At 53.6% G+C, this 14,648-nt stretch overlaps 8 non-coding genes and 7 pseudogenes across 8 annotated transcripts; all 15 read right to left on the reverse strand.

Moving 5' to 3' along the window:
* Positions 1-634: 634 nt before the first annotated feature.
* On the reverse strand, positions 635-743 carry LOC146366476 (5S ribosomal RNA; annotated as a pseudogene).
* A 929-nt stretch (positions 744-1,672) lies between these two features.
* Positions 1,673-1,791, reverse strand: LOC146366477 (5S ribosomal RNA). Its single transcript, XR_014798031.1, has one exon. It is a non-coding gene; the product is annotated as a 5S ribosomal RNA (ribosomal RNA).
* Positions 1,792-2,642: 851 nt separating this feature from the next.
* On the reverse strand, positions 2,643-2,761 carry LOC146366478 (5S ribosomal RNA). The gene has a single exon (XR_014797989.1). It is a non-coding gene; the product is annotated as a 5S ribosomal RNA (ribosomal RNA).
* A 929-nt stretch (positions 2,762-3,690) lies between these two features.
* On the reverse strand, positions 3,691-3,799 carry LOC146366479 (5S ribosomal RNA; annotated as a pseudogene).
* An 851-nt stretch (positions 3,800-4,650) lies between these two features.
* LOC146366480 (5S ribosomal RNA) lies at positions 4,651-4,759 on the reverse strand (annotated as a pseudogene).
* A 929-nt stretch (positions 4,760-5,688) lies between these two features.
* Positions 5,689-5,807, reverse strand: LOC146366481 (5S ribosomal RNA; annotated as a pseudogene).
* Positions 5,808-6,736: 929 nt separating this feature from the next.
* LOC146366482 (5S ribosomal RNA) lies at positions 6,737-6,855 on the reverse strand. The gene has a single exon (XR_014798347.1). It is a non-coding gene; the product is annotated as a 5S ribosomal RNA (ribosomal RNA).
* Positions 6,856-7,784: 929 nt separating this feature from the next.
* LOC146366483 (5S ribosomal RNA) lies at positions 7,785-7,903 on the reverse strand. The gene has a single exon (XR_014798008.1). It is a non-coding gene; the product is annotated as a 5S ribosomal RNA (ribosomal RNA).
* An 851-nt stretch (positions 7,904-8,754) lies between these two features.
* On the reverse strand, positions 8,755-8,863 carry LOC146366484 (5S ribosomal RNA; annotated as a pseudogene).
* A 774-nt stretch (positions 8,864-9,637) lies between these two features.
* On the reverse strand, positions 9,638-9,756 carry LOC146366485 (5S ribosomal RNA; annotated as a pseudogene).
* Positions 9,757-10,607: 851 nt separating this feature from the next.
* Positions 10,608-10,726, reverse strand: LOC146366486 (5S ribosomal RNA). The gene has a single exon (XR_014798351.1). It is a non-coding gene; the product is annotated as a 5S ribosomal RNA (ribosomal RNA).
* An 813-nt stretch (positions 10,727-11,539) lies between these two features.
* LOC146366487 (5S ribosomal RNA) lies at positions 11,540-11,658 on the reverse strand. The gene has a single exon (XR_014797934.1). It is a non-coding gene; the product is annotated as a 5S ribosomal RNA (ribosomal RNA).
* Positions 11,659-12,509: 851 nt separating this feature from the next.
* Positions 12,510-12,618, reverse strand: LOC146366488 (5S ribosomal RNA; annotated as a pseudogene).
* A 774-nt stretch (positions 12,619-13,392) lies between these two features.
* LOC146366489 (5S ribosomal RNA) lies at positions 13,393-13,511 on the reverse strand. The gene has a single exon (XR_014797964.1). It is a non-coding gene; the product is annotated as a 5S ribosomal RNA (ribosomal RNA).
* An 813-nt stretch (positions 13,512-14,324) lies between these two features.
* On the reverse strand, positions 14,325-14,443 carry LOC146366490 (5S ribosomal RNA). Its single transcript, XR_014798359.1, has one exon. It is a non-coding gene; the product is annotated as a 5S ribosomal RNA (ribosomal RNA).
* Between the last annotated feature and the right edge of the window lie 205 nt (positions 14,444-14,648).

Consider the following 14,648-nt stretch of genomic DNA (forward strand, 5'->3'; position numbering starts at 1 on the left):
GGTGTAGCTGGCCTCAGCCAGAAGCAAAGGCCCTGGTGGGGTGTATATGGCCTAAGCCAGAGCCACAGGCCCTGGTGTGGTGTAGATGGACTAAGCCAGCAGCGCAAGCCCTCGTGTAATGTAGATGGCCTCAGCCAGAAGCACAGGCCCTGGTGTGGTGTAGTTGGCCTCATCCAGTAGAGCAAGCCCTCGTGTGATGTATATGGCCTCATCCAGCAGCACAGGCCCTGGTGTGATTAAAATGGCCTCAGCCAGAGCCACAGAACCTGGTGTGGTGTTGGTGGCCAAAGCCAGGAGCACAGGCCGTGGTGTGTTGTAGATGGCCTCAGCTAGCAGCACAGGACCTGGTGAGGTGGAGGTGGCTTCTTCCTGCAACTCAGGCCCTGGTGTGTTGTAGATGGCCTCAGCCGGAAGCACCGGTCCTCAGCCAGATGCACACGCTCTGGTGTAATTTAGATGATCTATCTTTGCAGCACAGGCCCCGGTGTGGTGCGGATGGCCTCACCTGGCAGCACAAGACATTGCTGAAAACAGCCAAAAGGAATGTCGTTTATGTGCCCTCATTAATGGGCAGCTGCTTTGGGTCTTTCAACACCCTCCTTCTCTGGATCAAAAGCAGTTCAATGACATGAAAAGCTTACAGCACCTGGCATTCCCAGGCGGTCTCCCATCCAAGTACTAACCAAGCCCAACCCTGCTTAGCTGACGAGATCGGGCGTGCTCAGGGTGGTATGGCCGTAAGCTGCAGACCTCAGCACAAAGTGTCAATTTATGGAATCAAGTGGTGAGTTGGGCAGTACTTGAAGTTACGAAACACAACCCTCCAATTTAACTACATTGTTAATGGTAACTGCATGGTTGCCTAATACTCTAACCCAAGGACTCAATTTAGCTTTTAACCAGCAGTACAGGCCCTGGTTTGGTGTAGATGGCCTCCACCAGCAGCACAGGACCTGGTGTGGTGTAGGTGGCCTCAGCCAGAAGCAAAGGCCCTGGTGGGGTGTATATGGCCTAAGCCAGAGCCACCGGCCCTGGTGTGGTGTAGATGGACTAAGCTAGGAGCGCAAGCCCTCGTGTAATGTAGATGGCCTCAGCCAGAAGCACAGGCCCTGGTGTGGTGTAGTTGGCCTCATCCAGTAGAGCAAGCCCTCGTGTGATGTATATGGCCTCATCCAGCAGCACAGGCCCTGGTGTGATTAAAATGGCCTCAACCAGCGACACAGGCCCTGGTGTGGGGTAGATGGCTTCAGCCAGAGCCACAGGCCCTGGTGTGGTGTAGTTGGCCTCAGCCAGAGCCACAGAACCTGGTGTGGTGTTGGTGGCCAAAGCCAGGAGCACAGGCCGTGGTGTGTTGTAGATGGCCTCAGCTAGCAGCACAGGACCTGGTGAGGTGGAGGTGGCTTCTTCCTGCAACTCAGGCCCTGGTGTGTTGTAGATGGCCTCAGCCGGAAGCACCGGTCCTCAGCCAGATGCACACGCCCTGGTGTAATTTAGATGACCTATCTTAGCAGCACAGGCCCCGGTGTGGTGCGGATGGCCTCACCTGGCAGCACAAGACATTGCTGAAAACAGCCAAAAGGAATGTCGTTTATGTACCCTCATTAATGGGCAGCTGCTTTGGGTCTTTCAACACCCTCCTTCTCTGGATCAAAAGCAGTTCAATGACATGAAAAGCTTAAAGCACCTGGTATTCCCAGGCGGTCTCCCATCCAAGTACTAACCAAGCCCAACCCTGCTTAGCTTCCGAGATCAGACGAGAGCGGGCGTGCTCAGGGTGGTATGGCCGTAAGCTGCAGAGCTCAGCACAAAGTGTCAATTTATGGAATCAAGTGGTGAGTTGGGCAGTACTTGAAGTTACGAAACACAACCCTCCAATTTAACTACATTGTTAATGGTAACTGCATGGTTGCCTAATACCCTAACCCAAGGACTCAATTTAGCTTTTAACCAGCAGTACAGGCCCTGGTTTGGTGTAGATGGCCTCCACCAGCAGCACAGGACCTGGTGTGGTGTAGCTGGCCTCAGCCAGAAGCAAAGGCCCTGGTGGGGTGTATATGGCCTAAGCCAGAGCCACAGGCCCTGGTGTGGTGTAGATGGACTAAGCCAGCAGCGCAAGCCCTCGTGTAATGTAGATGGCCTCAGCCAGAAGCACAGGCCCTGGTGTGGTGTAGTTGGCCTCATCCAGTAGAGCAAGCCCTCGTGTGATGTATATGGCCTCATCCAGCAGCACAGGCCCTGGTGTGATTAAAATGGCCTCAGCCAGAGCCACAGAACCTGGTGTGGTGTTGGTGGCCAAAGCCAGGAGCACAGGCCGTGGTGTGTTGTAGATGGCCTCAGCTAGCAGCACAGGACCTGGTGAGGTGGAGGTGGCTTCTTCCTGCAACTCAGGCCCTGGTGTGTTGTAGATGGCCTCAGCCGGAAGCACCGGTCCTCAGCCAGATGCACACGCTCTGGTGTAATTTAGATGATCTATCTTTGCAGCACAGGCCCCGGTGTGGTGCGGATGGCCTCACCTGGCAGCACAAGACATTGCTGAAAACAGCCAAAAGGAACGTCGTTTATGTACCCTCATTAATGGGCAGCTGCTTTGGGTCTTTCAACACCCTCCTTCTCTGGATCAAAAGCAGTTCAATGACATGAAAAGCCTACAACACCTGGTATTCCCAGGCGGTCTCCCATCCAAGTACTAACCAAGCCCAACCCTGCTTAGCTTCCGAGATCAGACGAGAGCGGGCGTGCTCAGGGTGGTATGGCCGTAAGCTGCAGACCTCAGCACAAAGTGTCAATTTATGGAATCAAGTGGTGAGTTGGGCAGTACTTGAAGTTACGAAACACAACCCTCCAATTTAACTACATTGTTAATGGTAACTGCACTGTTGCCTAATACTCTAACCCAAGGACTCAATTTAGCTTTTAACCAGCAGTACAGGCCCTGGTTTGGTGTAGATGGCCTCCACCAGCAGCACAGGACCTGGTGTGGTGTAGGTGGCCTCAGCTAGAAGCAAAGGCCCTGGTGGGGTGTATATGGCCTAAGCCAGAGCCAAAGGCCCTGGTGTGGTGTAGATGGACTAAGCCAGCAGCGCAAGCCCTCGTGTAATGTAGATGGCCTCAGCCAGAAGCACAGGCCCTGGTGTGGTGTAGTTGGCCTCATCCAGTAGAGCAAGCCCTCGTGTGATGTATATGGCCTCATCCAGCAGCACAGGCCCTGGTGTGATTAAAATGGCCTCAACCAGCAACACAGGCCCTGGTGTGGGGTAGATGGCTTCAGCCAGAGCCACAGGCCCTGGTGTGGTGTAGTTGGCCTCAGCCAGAGCCACAGAACCTGGTGTGGTGTTGGTGGCCAAAGCCAGGAGCACAGGCCGTGGTGTGTTGTAGATGGCCTCAGCTAGCAGCACAGGACCTGGTGAGGTGGAGGTGGCTTCTTCCTGCAACTCAGGCCCTGGTGTGTTGTAGATGTTCTCAGCCGGAAGCACCGGTCCTCAACCAGATGCACACGCCCTGGTGTAATTTAGATGACCTATCTTAGCAGCACAGGCCCCGGTGTGGTGCGGATGGCCTCACCTGGCAGCACAAGACATTGCTGAAAACAGCCAAAAGGAATGTCGTTTATGTGCCCTCATTAATGGGCAGCTGCTTTGGGTCTTTCAACACCCTCCTTCTCTGGATCAAAAGAAGTTCAATGACATGAAAAGCTTACAGCACCTGGTATTCCCAGGCAGTCTCCCATCCAAGTACTAACCAAGCCCAACCCTGCTTAGCTTCCGAGATCAGACGCGCTCAGGGTGGTATGGCCGTAAACTGCAGACCTCAGCACAAAGTGTCAATTTATGGAATCAAGTGGTGAGTTGGGCAGTACTTGAAGTTACGAAACACAACCCTCCAATTTAACTACATTGTTAATGGTAACTGCATGGTTGCCTAATACCCTAACCCAAGGACTCAATTTAGCTTTTAACCAGCAGTACAGGCCCTGGTTTGGTGTAGATGGCCTCCACCAGCAGCACAGGACCTGGTGTGGTGTAGGTGGCCTCAGCCAGAAGCAAAGGCCCTGGTGGGGTGTATATGGCCTAAGCCAGAGCCACAGGCCCTGGTGTGGTGTAGATGGACTAAGCCAGCAGCGCAAGCCCTCGTGTAATGTAGATGGCCTCATCCAGCAGCACAGGCCCTGGTGTGATTAAAATGGCCTCAACCAGCAACACAGGCCCTGGTGTGGGGTAGATGGCTTCAGCCAGAGCCACAGGCCCTGGTGTGGTGTAGTTGGCCTCAGCCAGAGCCACAGAACCTGGTGTGGTGTAGGTGGCCAAAGCCAGGAGCACAGGCCGTGGTGTGTTGTAGATGGCCTCAGCTAGCTGCACAGGACCTGGTGAGGTGGAGGTGGCTTCTTCCTGCAACTCAGGCCGTGTTGTGTTGTAGATGTTCTCAGCCGGAAGCACCGGTCCTCAGCCAGATGCAGACGCCCTGGTGTAATTTAGATCACCTATCTTAGCAGCACAGGCCCCGGTGTGGTGCGGATGGCCTCACCTGGCAGCACAAGACATTGCTGAAAACAGCCAAAAGGAATGTCGTTTATGTGCCCTCATTAATGGGCAGCTGCTTTGGGTCTTTCAACACCCTCCTTCTCTGGATCAAAAGAAGTTCAATGACATGAAAAGCTAACAGCACCTGGTATTCCCAGGCAGTCTCCCATCCAAGTACTAACCAAGCCCAACCCTGCTTAGCTTCCGAGATCAGACGTGCTCAGGGTGGTATGGCCGTAAGCTGCAGACCTCAGCACAAAGTGTCAATTTATGGAATCAAGTGGTGAGTTGGGCAGTACTTGAAGTTACGAAACACAACCCTCCAATTTAACTACATTGTTAATGGTAACTGCATGGTTGCCTAATACCCTAACCCAAGGACTCAATTTAGCTTTTAACCAGCAGTACAGGCCCTGGTTTGGTGTAGATGTCCTCCACCAGCAGCACAGGACCTGGTGTGGTGTAGGTGGCCTCAGCCAGAAGCAAAGGCCCTGGTGGGGTGTATATGGCCTAAGCCAGAGCCACAGGCCCTGGTGTGGTGTAGATGGACTAAGCCAGCAGCGCAAGCCCTCGTGTAATGTAGATGGCCTCAGCCAGAAGCACAGGCCCTGGTGTGGTGTAGTTGGCCTCATCCAGTAGAGCAAGCCCTCGTGTGATGTATATGGCCTCATCCAGCAGCACAGGCCCTGGTGTGATTAAAATGGCCTCAACCAGCAACACAGGCCCTGGTGTGGGGTAGATGGCTTCAGCCAGAGCCACAGGCCCTGGTGTGGTGTAGTTGGCCTCAGCCAGAGCCACAGAACCTGGTGTGGTGTTGGTGGCCAAAGCCAGGAGCACAGGCCGTGGTGTGTTGTAGATGGCCTAAGCTAGCAGCACAGGACCTGGTGAGGTGGAGGTGGCTTCTTCCTGCAACTCAGGCCGTGTTGTGTTGTAGATGGCCTCAGCCGGAAGCACCGGTCCTCAGCCAGATGCACACGCCCTGCTGTAATTTAGATGACCTATCTTAGCAGCACAGGCCCCGGTGTGGTGCGGATGGCCTCACCTGGCAGCACAAGACATTGCTGAAAACAGCCAAAAGGAATGTCGTTTATGTGCCCTCATTAATGGGCAGCTGCTTTGGGTCTTTCGACACCCTCCTTCTCTGGATCAAAAGCAGTTCAATGACATGAAAAGCTTACAGCACCTGGTATTCCTAGGCGGTCTCCAATCCAAGTACTAACCAAGCCCAACCCTGCTCAGCTTCCAAGATCAGACGAGATCGGGCGTGCTCAGGGTGGTATGGCCGTAAGCTGCAGACCTCAGCACAAAGTGTCAATTTATGGAATCAAGTGGTGAGTTGGGCAGTACTTGAAGTTACGAAACACAACCCTCCAATTTAACTACATTGTTAATGGTAACTGCATGGTTGCCTAATACTCTAACCCAAGGACTCAATTTAGCTTTTAACCAGCAGTACAGGCCCTGGTTTGGTGTAGATGGCCTCCACCAGCAGCACAGGACCTGGTGTGGTGTAGGTGGCCTCAGTCAGAAGCAAAGGCCCTGGTGGGGTGTATATGGCCTAAGCCAGAGCCACAGGCCCTGGTGTGGTGTAGATGGACTAAGCCAGCAGCGCAAGCCCTCGTGTAATGTAGATGGCCTCAGCCAGAAGCACAGGCCCTGGTGTGGTGTAGTTGGCCTCATCCAGTAGAGCAAGCCCTCGTGTGATGTATATGGCCTCATCCAGCAGCACAGGCCCTGGTGTGATTAAAATGGCCTCAACCAGCAACACAGGCCCTGGTGTGGGGTAGATGGCTTCAGCCAGAGCCACAGGCCCTGGTGTGGTGTAGTTGGCCTCAGCCAGAGCCACAGAACCTGGTGTGGTGTTGGTGGCCAAAGCCAGGAGCACAGGCCGTGGTGTGTTGTAGATGGCCTCAGCTAGCAGCACAGGACCTGGTGAGGTGGAGGTGGCTTCTTCCTGCAACTCAGGCCCTGGTGTGTTGTAGATGGCCTCAGCCGGAAGCACCGGTCCTCAGTCAGATGCACACGCCCTGGTGTAATTTAGATGACCTATCTTAGCAGCACAGGCCCCGGTGTGGTGCGGATGGCCTCACCTGGCAGCACAAGACATTGCTGAAAACAGCCAAAAGGAATGTCGTTTATGTGCCCTCATTAATGGGCAGCTGCTTTGGGTCTTTCAACACCCTCCTTCTCTGGATCAAAAGCAGTTCAATGACATGAAAAGCGTACAGCACCTGGTATTCCCAGGCGGTCTCCCATCCAAGTACTAACCAAGCCCAACCCTGCTTAGCTTCCGAGATCAGACGAGATCGGGCGCGCTCAGGGTGGTATGGCCGTAAGCTGCAGACCTCAGCACAAAGTGTCAATTTATGGAATCAAGTGGTGAGTTGGGCAGTACTTGAAGTTACGAAACACAACCCTCCAATTTAACTACATTGTTAATGGTAACTGCATGGTTGCCTAATACTCTAACCCAAGGACTCAATTTAGCTTTTAACCAGCAGTACAGGCCCTGGTTTGGTGTAGATGGCCTCCACCAGCAGCACAGGACCTGGTGTGGTGTAGGTGGCCTCAGCCAGAAGCAAAGGCCCTGGTGGGGTGTATATGGCCTAAGCCAGAGCCACAGGCCCTGGTGTGGTGTAGATGGACTAAGCCAGCAGCGCAAGCCCTCGTGTAATGTAGATGGCCTCAGCCAGAAGCACAGGCCCTGGTGTGGTGTGGTTGGCCTCATCCAGTAGAGCAAGCCCTCGTGTGATGTATATGGCCTCATCCAGCAGCACAGGCCCTGGTGTGATTAAAATGGCCTCAACCAGCAACACAGGACCTTGTGTGGGGTAGATGGCTTCAGCCAGAGCCACAGGCCCTGGTGTGGTGTAGTTGGCCTCAGCCAGAGCCACAGAACCTGGTGTGGTGTTGGTGGCCAAAGCCAGGAGCACAGGCCGTGGTGTGTTGTAGATGGCCTCAGCTAGCAGCACAGGACCTGGTGAGGTGGATTTGGCTTCTTCCTGCAACTCAGGCCCTGGTGTGTTGTAGATGGCCTCAGCCGGAAGCACCGGTCCTCAGCCAGATGCACACGCCCTGGTGTAATTTAGATCACCTATCTTAGCAGCACAGGCCCCGGTGTGGTGCGGATGGCCTCACCTGGCAGCACAAGACATTGCTGAAAACAGCCAAAAGGAATGTCGTTTATGTGCCCTCATTAATGGGCAGCTGCTTTGGGTCTTTCAACACCCTCCTTCTCTGGATCAAAAGCAGTTCAATGACATGAAAAGCTTACAGCACCTGGTATTCCCAGGCGGTCTCCCATCCAAGTACTAACCAAGCCCAACCCTGCTAAGCTTCCGAGATCAGACGAGAGCGGGCGTGCTCAGGGTGGTATGGCCGTAAGCTGCAGACCTCAGCACAAAGTGTCAATTTATGGAATCAAGTGGTGAGTTGGGCAGTACTTGAAGTTACGAAACACAACCCTCCAATTTAACTACATTGTTAATGGTAACTGCATGGTTGCCTAATACCCTAACCCAAGGACTCAATTTAGCTTTTAACCAGCAGTACAGGCCCTGGTTTGGTGTAGATGGCCTCCACCAGCAGCACAGGACCTGGTGTGGTGTAGGTGGCCTCAGCCAGAAGCAAAGGCCCTGGTGGGGTGTATATGGCCTAAGCCAGAGCCACAGGCCCTGGTGTGGTGTAGATGGACTAAGCCAGCAGCGCAAGCCCTCGTGTAATGTAGATGGCCTCAGCCAGAAGCACAGGCCCTGGTGTGGTGTAGTTGGCCTCATCCAGTAGAGCAAGCCCTCGTGTGATGTATATGGCCTCATCCAGCAGCACAGGCCCTGGTGTGATTAAAATGGCCTCAACCAGCAACACAGGCCCTGGTGTGGGGTAGATGGCTTCAGCCAGAGCCACAGGCCCTGGTGTGGTGTAGTTGGCCTCAGCCAGAGCCACAGAACCTGGTGTGGTGTTGGTGGCCAAAGCCAGGAGCACAGGCCGTGTTGTGTTGTAGATGGCCTCAGCCGGAAGCACCGGTCCTCAGCCAGATGCACACGCTCTGGTGTAATTTAGATGACCTATCTTAGCAGCACAGGCCCCGGTGTGGTGCGGATGGCCTCACCTGGCAGCACAAGACATTGCTGAAAACAGCCAAAAGGAATGTCGTTTATGTGCCCTCATTAATGGGCAGCTGCTTTGGGTCTTTCAGCACCCTCCTTCTCTGGATCAAAAGCAGTTCAATGACATGAAAAGCTTACAGCACCTGGCATTCCCAGGCGGTCTCCCATTCAAGTACTAACCAAGTCCAACCCTGCTTAGCTTCTAAAATCAGACGAGCTCAGGGTGGTATGGCCGTAAGCTGCAGACCTCAGCACAAAGGGTCAATTTATGGAATCAAGTGGTGAGTTGGGCAGTACTTGAAGTTACGAAACACAACCCTCCAATTTAACTACATTGTTAATGGTAACTGCATGGTTGCCTAATACTCTAACCCAAGGACTCAATTTAGCTTTTAACCAGCAGTACAGGCCCTGGTTTGGTGTAGATGTCCTCCACCAGCAGCACAGGACCTGGTGTGGTGTATATGGCCTAAGCCAGAGCCACAGGCCCTGGTGGGGTGTATATGGCCTAAGCCAGAGCCACAGGCCCTGGTGTGGTGTAGATGGACTAAGCCAGCAGCGCAAGCCCTCGTGTAATGTAGATGGCCTCAGCCAGAAGCACAGGCCCTGGTGTGGTGTAGTTGGCCTCATCCAGTAGAGCAAGCCCTCGTGTGATGTATATGGCCTCATCCAGCAGCACAGGCCCTGGTGTGGGAGTAGATGGCTTCAGCCAGAGCCACAGGACCTGGTGTGGTGTTGGTGGCCAAAGCCAGGAGCACAGGCCGTGTTGTGTTGTAGATGGCCTCAGCCGGAAGCACCGGTCCTCAGCCAGATGCACACGCCCTGGTGTAATTTAGATCACCTATCTTAGCAGCACAGGCCCCGGTGTGGTGCGGATGGCCTCACCTGGCAGCACAAGACATTGCTGAAAACAGCCAAAAGGAATGTCGTTTATGTGCCCTCATTAATGGGCAGCTGCTTTGGGTCTTTCAACACCCTCCTTCTCTGGATCAAAAGCAGTTCAATGACATGAAAAGCTTACAGCACCTGGTATTCCCAGGCGGTCTCCCATCCAAGTACTAACCAAGCCCAACCCTGCTAAGCTTCCGAGATCAGACGAGAGCGGGCGTGCTCAGGGTCGTATGGCCGTAAGCTGCAGACCTCAGCACAAAGTGTCAATTTATGGAATCAAGTGGTGAGTTGGGCAGTACTTGAAGTTACGAAACACAACCCTCCAATTTAACTACATTGTTAATGGTAACTGCATGGTTGCCTAATACCCTAACCCAAGGACTCAATTTAGCTTTTAACCAGCAGTACAGGCCCTGGTTTGGTGTAGATGGCCTCCACCAGCAGCACAGGACCTGGTGTGGTGTAGGTGGCCTCAGCCAGAAGCAAAGGCCCTGGTGGGGTGTATATGGCCTAAGCCAGAGCCACAGGCCCTGGTGTGGTGTAGATGGACTAAGCCAGCAGCGCAAGCCCTCGTGTAATGTAGATGGCCTCAGCCAGAAGCACAGGCCCTGGTGTGGTGTAGTTGGCCTCATCCAGTAGAGCAAGCCCTCGTGTGATGTATATGGCCTCATCCAGCAGCACAGGCCCTGGTGTGATTAAAATGGCCTCAACCAGCAACACAGGCCCTGGTGTGGGGTAGATGGCTTCAGCCAGAGCCACAGGCCCTGGTGTGGTGTAGTTGGCCTCAGCCAGAGCCACAGAACCTGGTGTGGTGTTGGTGGCCAAAGCCAGGAGCACAGGCCGTGTTGTGTTGTAGATGGCCTCAGCCGGAAGCACCGGTCCTCAGCCAGATGCACACGCTCTGGTGTAATTTAGATGACCTATCTTAGCAGCACAGGCCCCGGTGTGGTGCGGATGGCCTCACCTGGCAGCACAAGACATTGCTGAAAACAGCCAAAAGGAATGTCGTTTATGTGCCCTCATTAATGGGCAGCTGCTTTGGGTCTTTCAACACCCTCCTTCTCTGGATCAAAAGCAGTTCAATGACATGAAAAGCTTACAGCACCTGGTATTCCCAGGCGGTCTCCCATCCAAGTACTAACCAAGTCCAACCCTGCTTAGCTTCCGAGATCAAACGAGATCGGGCGTGCTCAGGGTGGTATGGCCGTAAGCTGCAGACCTCAGCACAAAGTGTCAATTTATGGAATCAAGTGGTGAGTTGGGCAGTACTTGAAGTTACGAAACACAACCCTCCAATTTAACTACATTGTTAATGGTAACTGCATGGTTGCCTAATACTCTAACCCAAGGACTCAATTTAGCTTTTAACCAGCAGTACAGGCCCTGGTTTGGTGTAGATGTCCTCCACCAGCAGCACAGGACCTGGTGTGGTGTATATGGCCTAAGCCAGAGCCACAGGCCCTGGTGGGGTGTATATGGCCTAAGCCAGAGCCACAGGCCCTTTTGTGGTGTAGATGGACTAAGCCAGCAGCGCAAGCCCTCGTGTAATGTAGATGGCCTCAGCCAGAAGCACAGGCCCTGGTGTGGTGTAGTTGGCCTCATCCAGTAGAGCAAGCCCTCGTGTGATGTATATGGCCTCATCCAGCAGCACAGGCCCTGGTGTGGGAGTAGATGGCTTCAGCCAGAGCCACAGGACCTGGTGTGGTGTAGTTGGCCTCAGCCAGAGCCACAGAACCTGGTGTGGTGTTGGTGGCCAAAGCCAGGAGCACAGGCCGTGTTGTGTTGTAGATGGCCTCAGCCGGAAGCACCGGTCCTCAGCCAGATGCACACGCCCTGGTGTAATTTAGATCACCTATCTTAGCAGCACAGGCCCCGGTGTGGTGCGGATGGCCTCACCTGGCAGCACAAGACATTGCTGAAAACAGCCAAAAGGAATGTCGTTTATGTGCCCTCATTAATGGGCAGCTGCTTTGGGTCTTTCGACACCCTCCTTCTCTGGATCAAAAGCAGTTCAATGACATGTAAAGCTTACAGCACCTGGTATTCCCAGGCGGTCTCCCATCCAAGTACTAACCAAGCCCAACCCTGCTTTGCTTCCGAGATCAGACGAGATCGGGCGTGCTCAGGGTGGTATGGACGTAAGCTGCAGACCTCAGCACAAAGTGTCAATTTATGGAATCAAGTGGTGAGTTGGGCAGTACTTGAAGTTACGAAACACAACCCTCCAATTTAACTACATTGTTAATGGTAACTGCATGGTTGCCTAATACCCTAACCCAAGGACTCAATTTAGCTTTTAACCAGCAGTACAGGCCCTGGTTTGGTGTAGATGGCCTCCACCAGCAGCACAGGACCTGGTGTGGTGTAGGTGGCCTCAGCCAGAAGCAAAGGCCCTGGTGGGGTGTATATGGCCTAAGCCACAGCCACAGGCCCTGGTGTGGTGTAGATGGACTAAGCCAGCAGCGCAAGCCCTCGTGTAATGTAGATGGCCTCAGCCAGAAGCACAGGCCCTGGTGTGGTGTAGTTGGCCTCATCCAGTAGAGCAAGCCCTCGTGTGATGTATATGGCCTCATCCAGCAGCACAGGCCCTGGTGTGATTAAAATGGCCTCAACCAGCAACACAGGCCCTGGTGTGGGGTAGATGGCTTCAGCCAGAGCCACAGGCCCTGGTGTGGTGTAGTTGGCCAAAGCCAGAGCCACAGAACCTGGTGTGGTGTTGGTGGCCAAAGCCAGGAGCACAGGCCGTGTTGTGTTGTAGATGGCCTCAGCCGGAAGCACCGGTCCTCAGCCAGATGCACACGCTCTGGTGTAATTTAGATGACCTATCTTAGCAGCACAGGCCCCGGTGTGGTGCGGATGGCCTCACCTGGCAGCACAAGACATTGCTGAAAACAGCCAAAAGGAATGTCGTTTATGTGCCCTCATTAATGGGCAGCTGCTTTGGGTCTTTCAGCACCCTCCTTCTCTGGATCAAAAGCAGTTCAATGACATGAAAAGCTTACAGCACCTGGCATTCCCAGGCGGTCTCCCATCCAAGTACTAACCAAGTCCAACCCTGCTTAGCTTCCAAAATCAGACGAGCTCAGGGTGGTATGGCCGTAAGCTGCAGACCTCAGCACAAAGGGTCAATTTATGGAATCAAGTGGTGAGTTGGGCAGTACTTGAAGTTACGAAACACAACCCTCCAATTTAACTACATTGTTAATGGTAACTGCATGGTTGCCTAATACTCTAACCCAAGGACTCAATTTAGCTTTTAACCAGCAGTACAGGCCCTGGTTTGGTGTAGATGTCCTCCACCAGCAGCACAGGACCTGGTGTGGTGTATATGGCCTAAGCCAGAGCCACAGGCCCTGGTGGGGTGTATATGGCCTAAGCCAGAGCCACAGGCCCTGGTGTGGTGTAGATGGACTAAGCCAGCAGCGCAAGCCCTCGTGTAATGTAGATGGCCTCAGCCAGAAGCACAGGCCCTGGTGTGGTGTAGTTGGCCTCATCCAGTAGAGCAAGCCCTCGTGTGATGTATATGGCCTCATCCAGCAGCACAGGCCCTGGTGTGGGAGTAGATGGCTTCAGCCAGAGCCACAGGACCTGGTGTGGTGTTGGTGGCCAAAGCCAGGAGCACAGGCCGTGTTGTGTTGTAGATGGCCTCAGCCGGAAGCACCGGTCCTCAGCCAGATGCACACGCCCTGGTGTAATTTAGATCACCTATCTTAGCAGCACAGGCCCCGGTGTGGTGCGGATGGCCTCAACTGGCAGCACAAGACATTGCTGAAAACAGCCAAAAGGAATGTCGTTTATGTGCCCTCATTAATGGGCAGCTGCTTTGGGTCTTTCGACACCCTCCTTCTCTGGATCAAAAGCAGTTCAATGACATGTAAAGCTTACAGCACCTGGTATTCCCAGGCGGTCTCCCATCCAAGTACTAACCAAGCCCAACCCTGCTTAGCTTCCGAGATCAGACGAGATCGGGCGTGCTCAGGGTGGTATGGACGTAATCTGCAGACCTCAGCACAAAGTGTCAATTTATGGAATCAAGTGGTGAGTTGGGCAGTACTTGAAGTTACGAAACACAACCCTCCAATTTAACTACATTGTTAATGGTAACTGCATGGTTGCCTAATACTCAAACCCAAGGACTCAATTTAGCTTTTAACCAGCAGTACAGGCCCTGGTTTGGTGTAGATGTCCTCCACCAGCAGCACAGGACCTGGTGTGGTGTAGGTGGCCTCAGCCAGAAGCAAAGGCCCTGGTGGGGTGTATATGGCCTAAGCCAGAGCCACAGGCCCTGGTGTGGTGTAGATGGACTAAGCCAGCAGCGCAAGCCCTCGTGTAATGTAGATGGCCTCAGCCAGAAGCACAGGCCCTGGTGTGGTGTAGTTGGCCTCATCCAGTAGAGCAAGCCCTCGTGTGATGTATATGGCCTCATCCAGCAGCACAGGCCCTGGTGTGGGAGTAGATGGCTTCAGCCAGAGCCACAGGACCTGGTGTGGTGTAGTTGGCCTCAGCCAGAGCCACAGAACCTGGTGTGGTGTTGGTGGCCAAAGCCAGGAGCACAGGCCGTGTTGTGTTGTAGATGGCCTCAGCCGGAAGCACCGGTCCTCAGCCAGATGCACACGCCCTGGTGTAATTTAGATGACCTATCTTAGCAGCACAGGCCCCGGTGTGGTGCGGATGGCCTCACCTGGCAGCACAAGACATTGCTGAAAACAGCCAAAAGGAATGTCGTTTATGTGCCCTCATTAATGGGCAGCTGCTTTGGGTCTTTCAACACCCTCCTTCTCTGGATCAATAGCAGTTCAATGACATGAAAAGCTTACAGCACCTGGTATTCCCAGGCAGTCTCCCATCCAAGTACTAACCAAGCCCAACCCTGCTTAGCTTCCGAGATCAGACGAGATCGGGCGTGCTCAGGGTGGTATGGCCATAAGCTGCAGACCTCAGCACAAAGTGTCAATTTATGGAATCAAGTGGTGAGTTGGGCAGTACTTGAAGTTACGAAACACAACCCTCCAATTTAACTACATTGTTAATGGTAACTGCATGGTTGCCTAATACTCTAACCCAAGGACTCAATTTAGCTTTTAACCAGCAGTACAGGCCCTGGTTTGGTGTAGATGGCCTCCACCAGCAGCAC

Source organism: Perissodus microlepis, chromosome 18, assembly GCF_051167445.1.
Source record: "Perissodus microlepis isolate ML-2025 ecotype Zambia chromosome 18, ASM5116744v1, whole genome shotgun sequence".
In the NCBI taxonomy this organism is placed as follows: Eukaryota; Metazoa; Chordata; class Actinopteri; order Cichliformes; family Cichlidae; genus Perissodus; species Perissodus microlepis.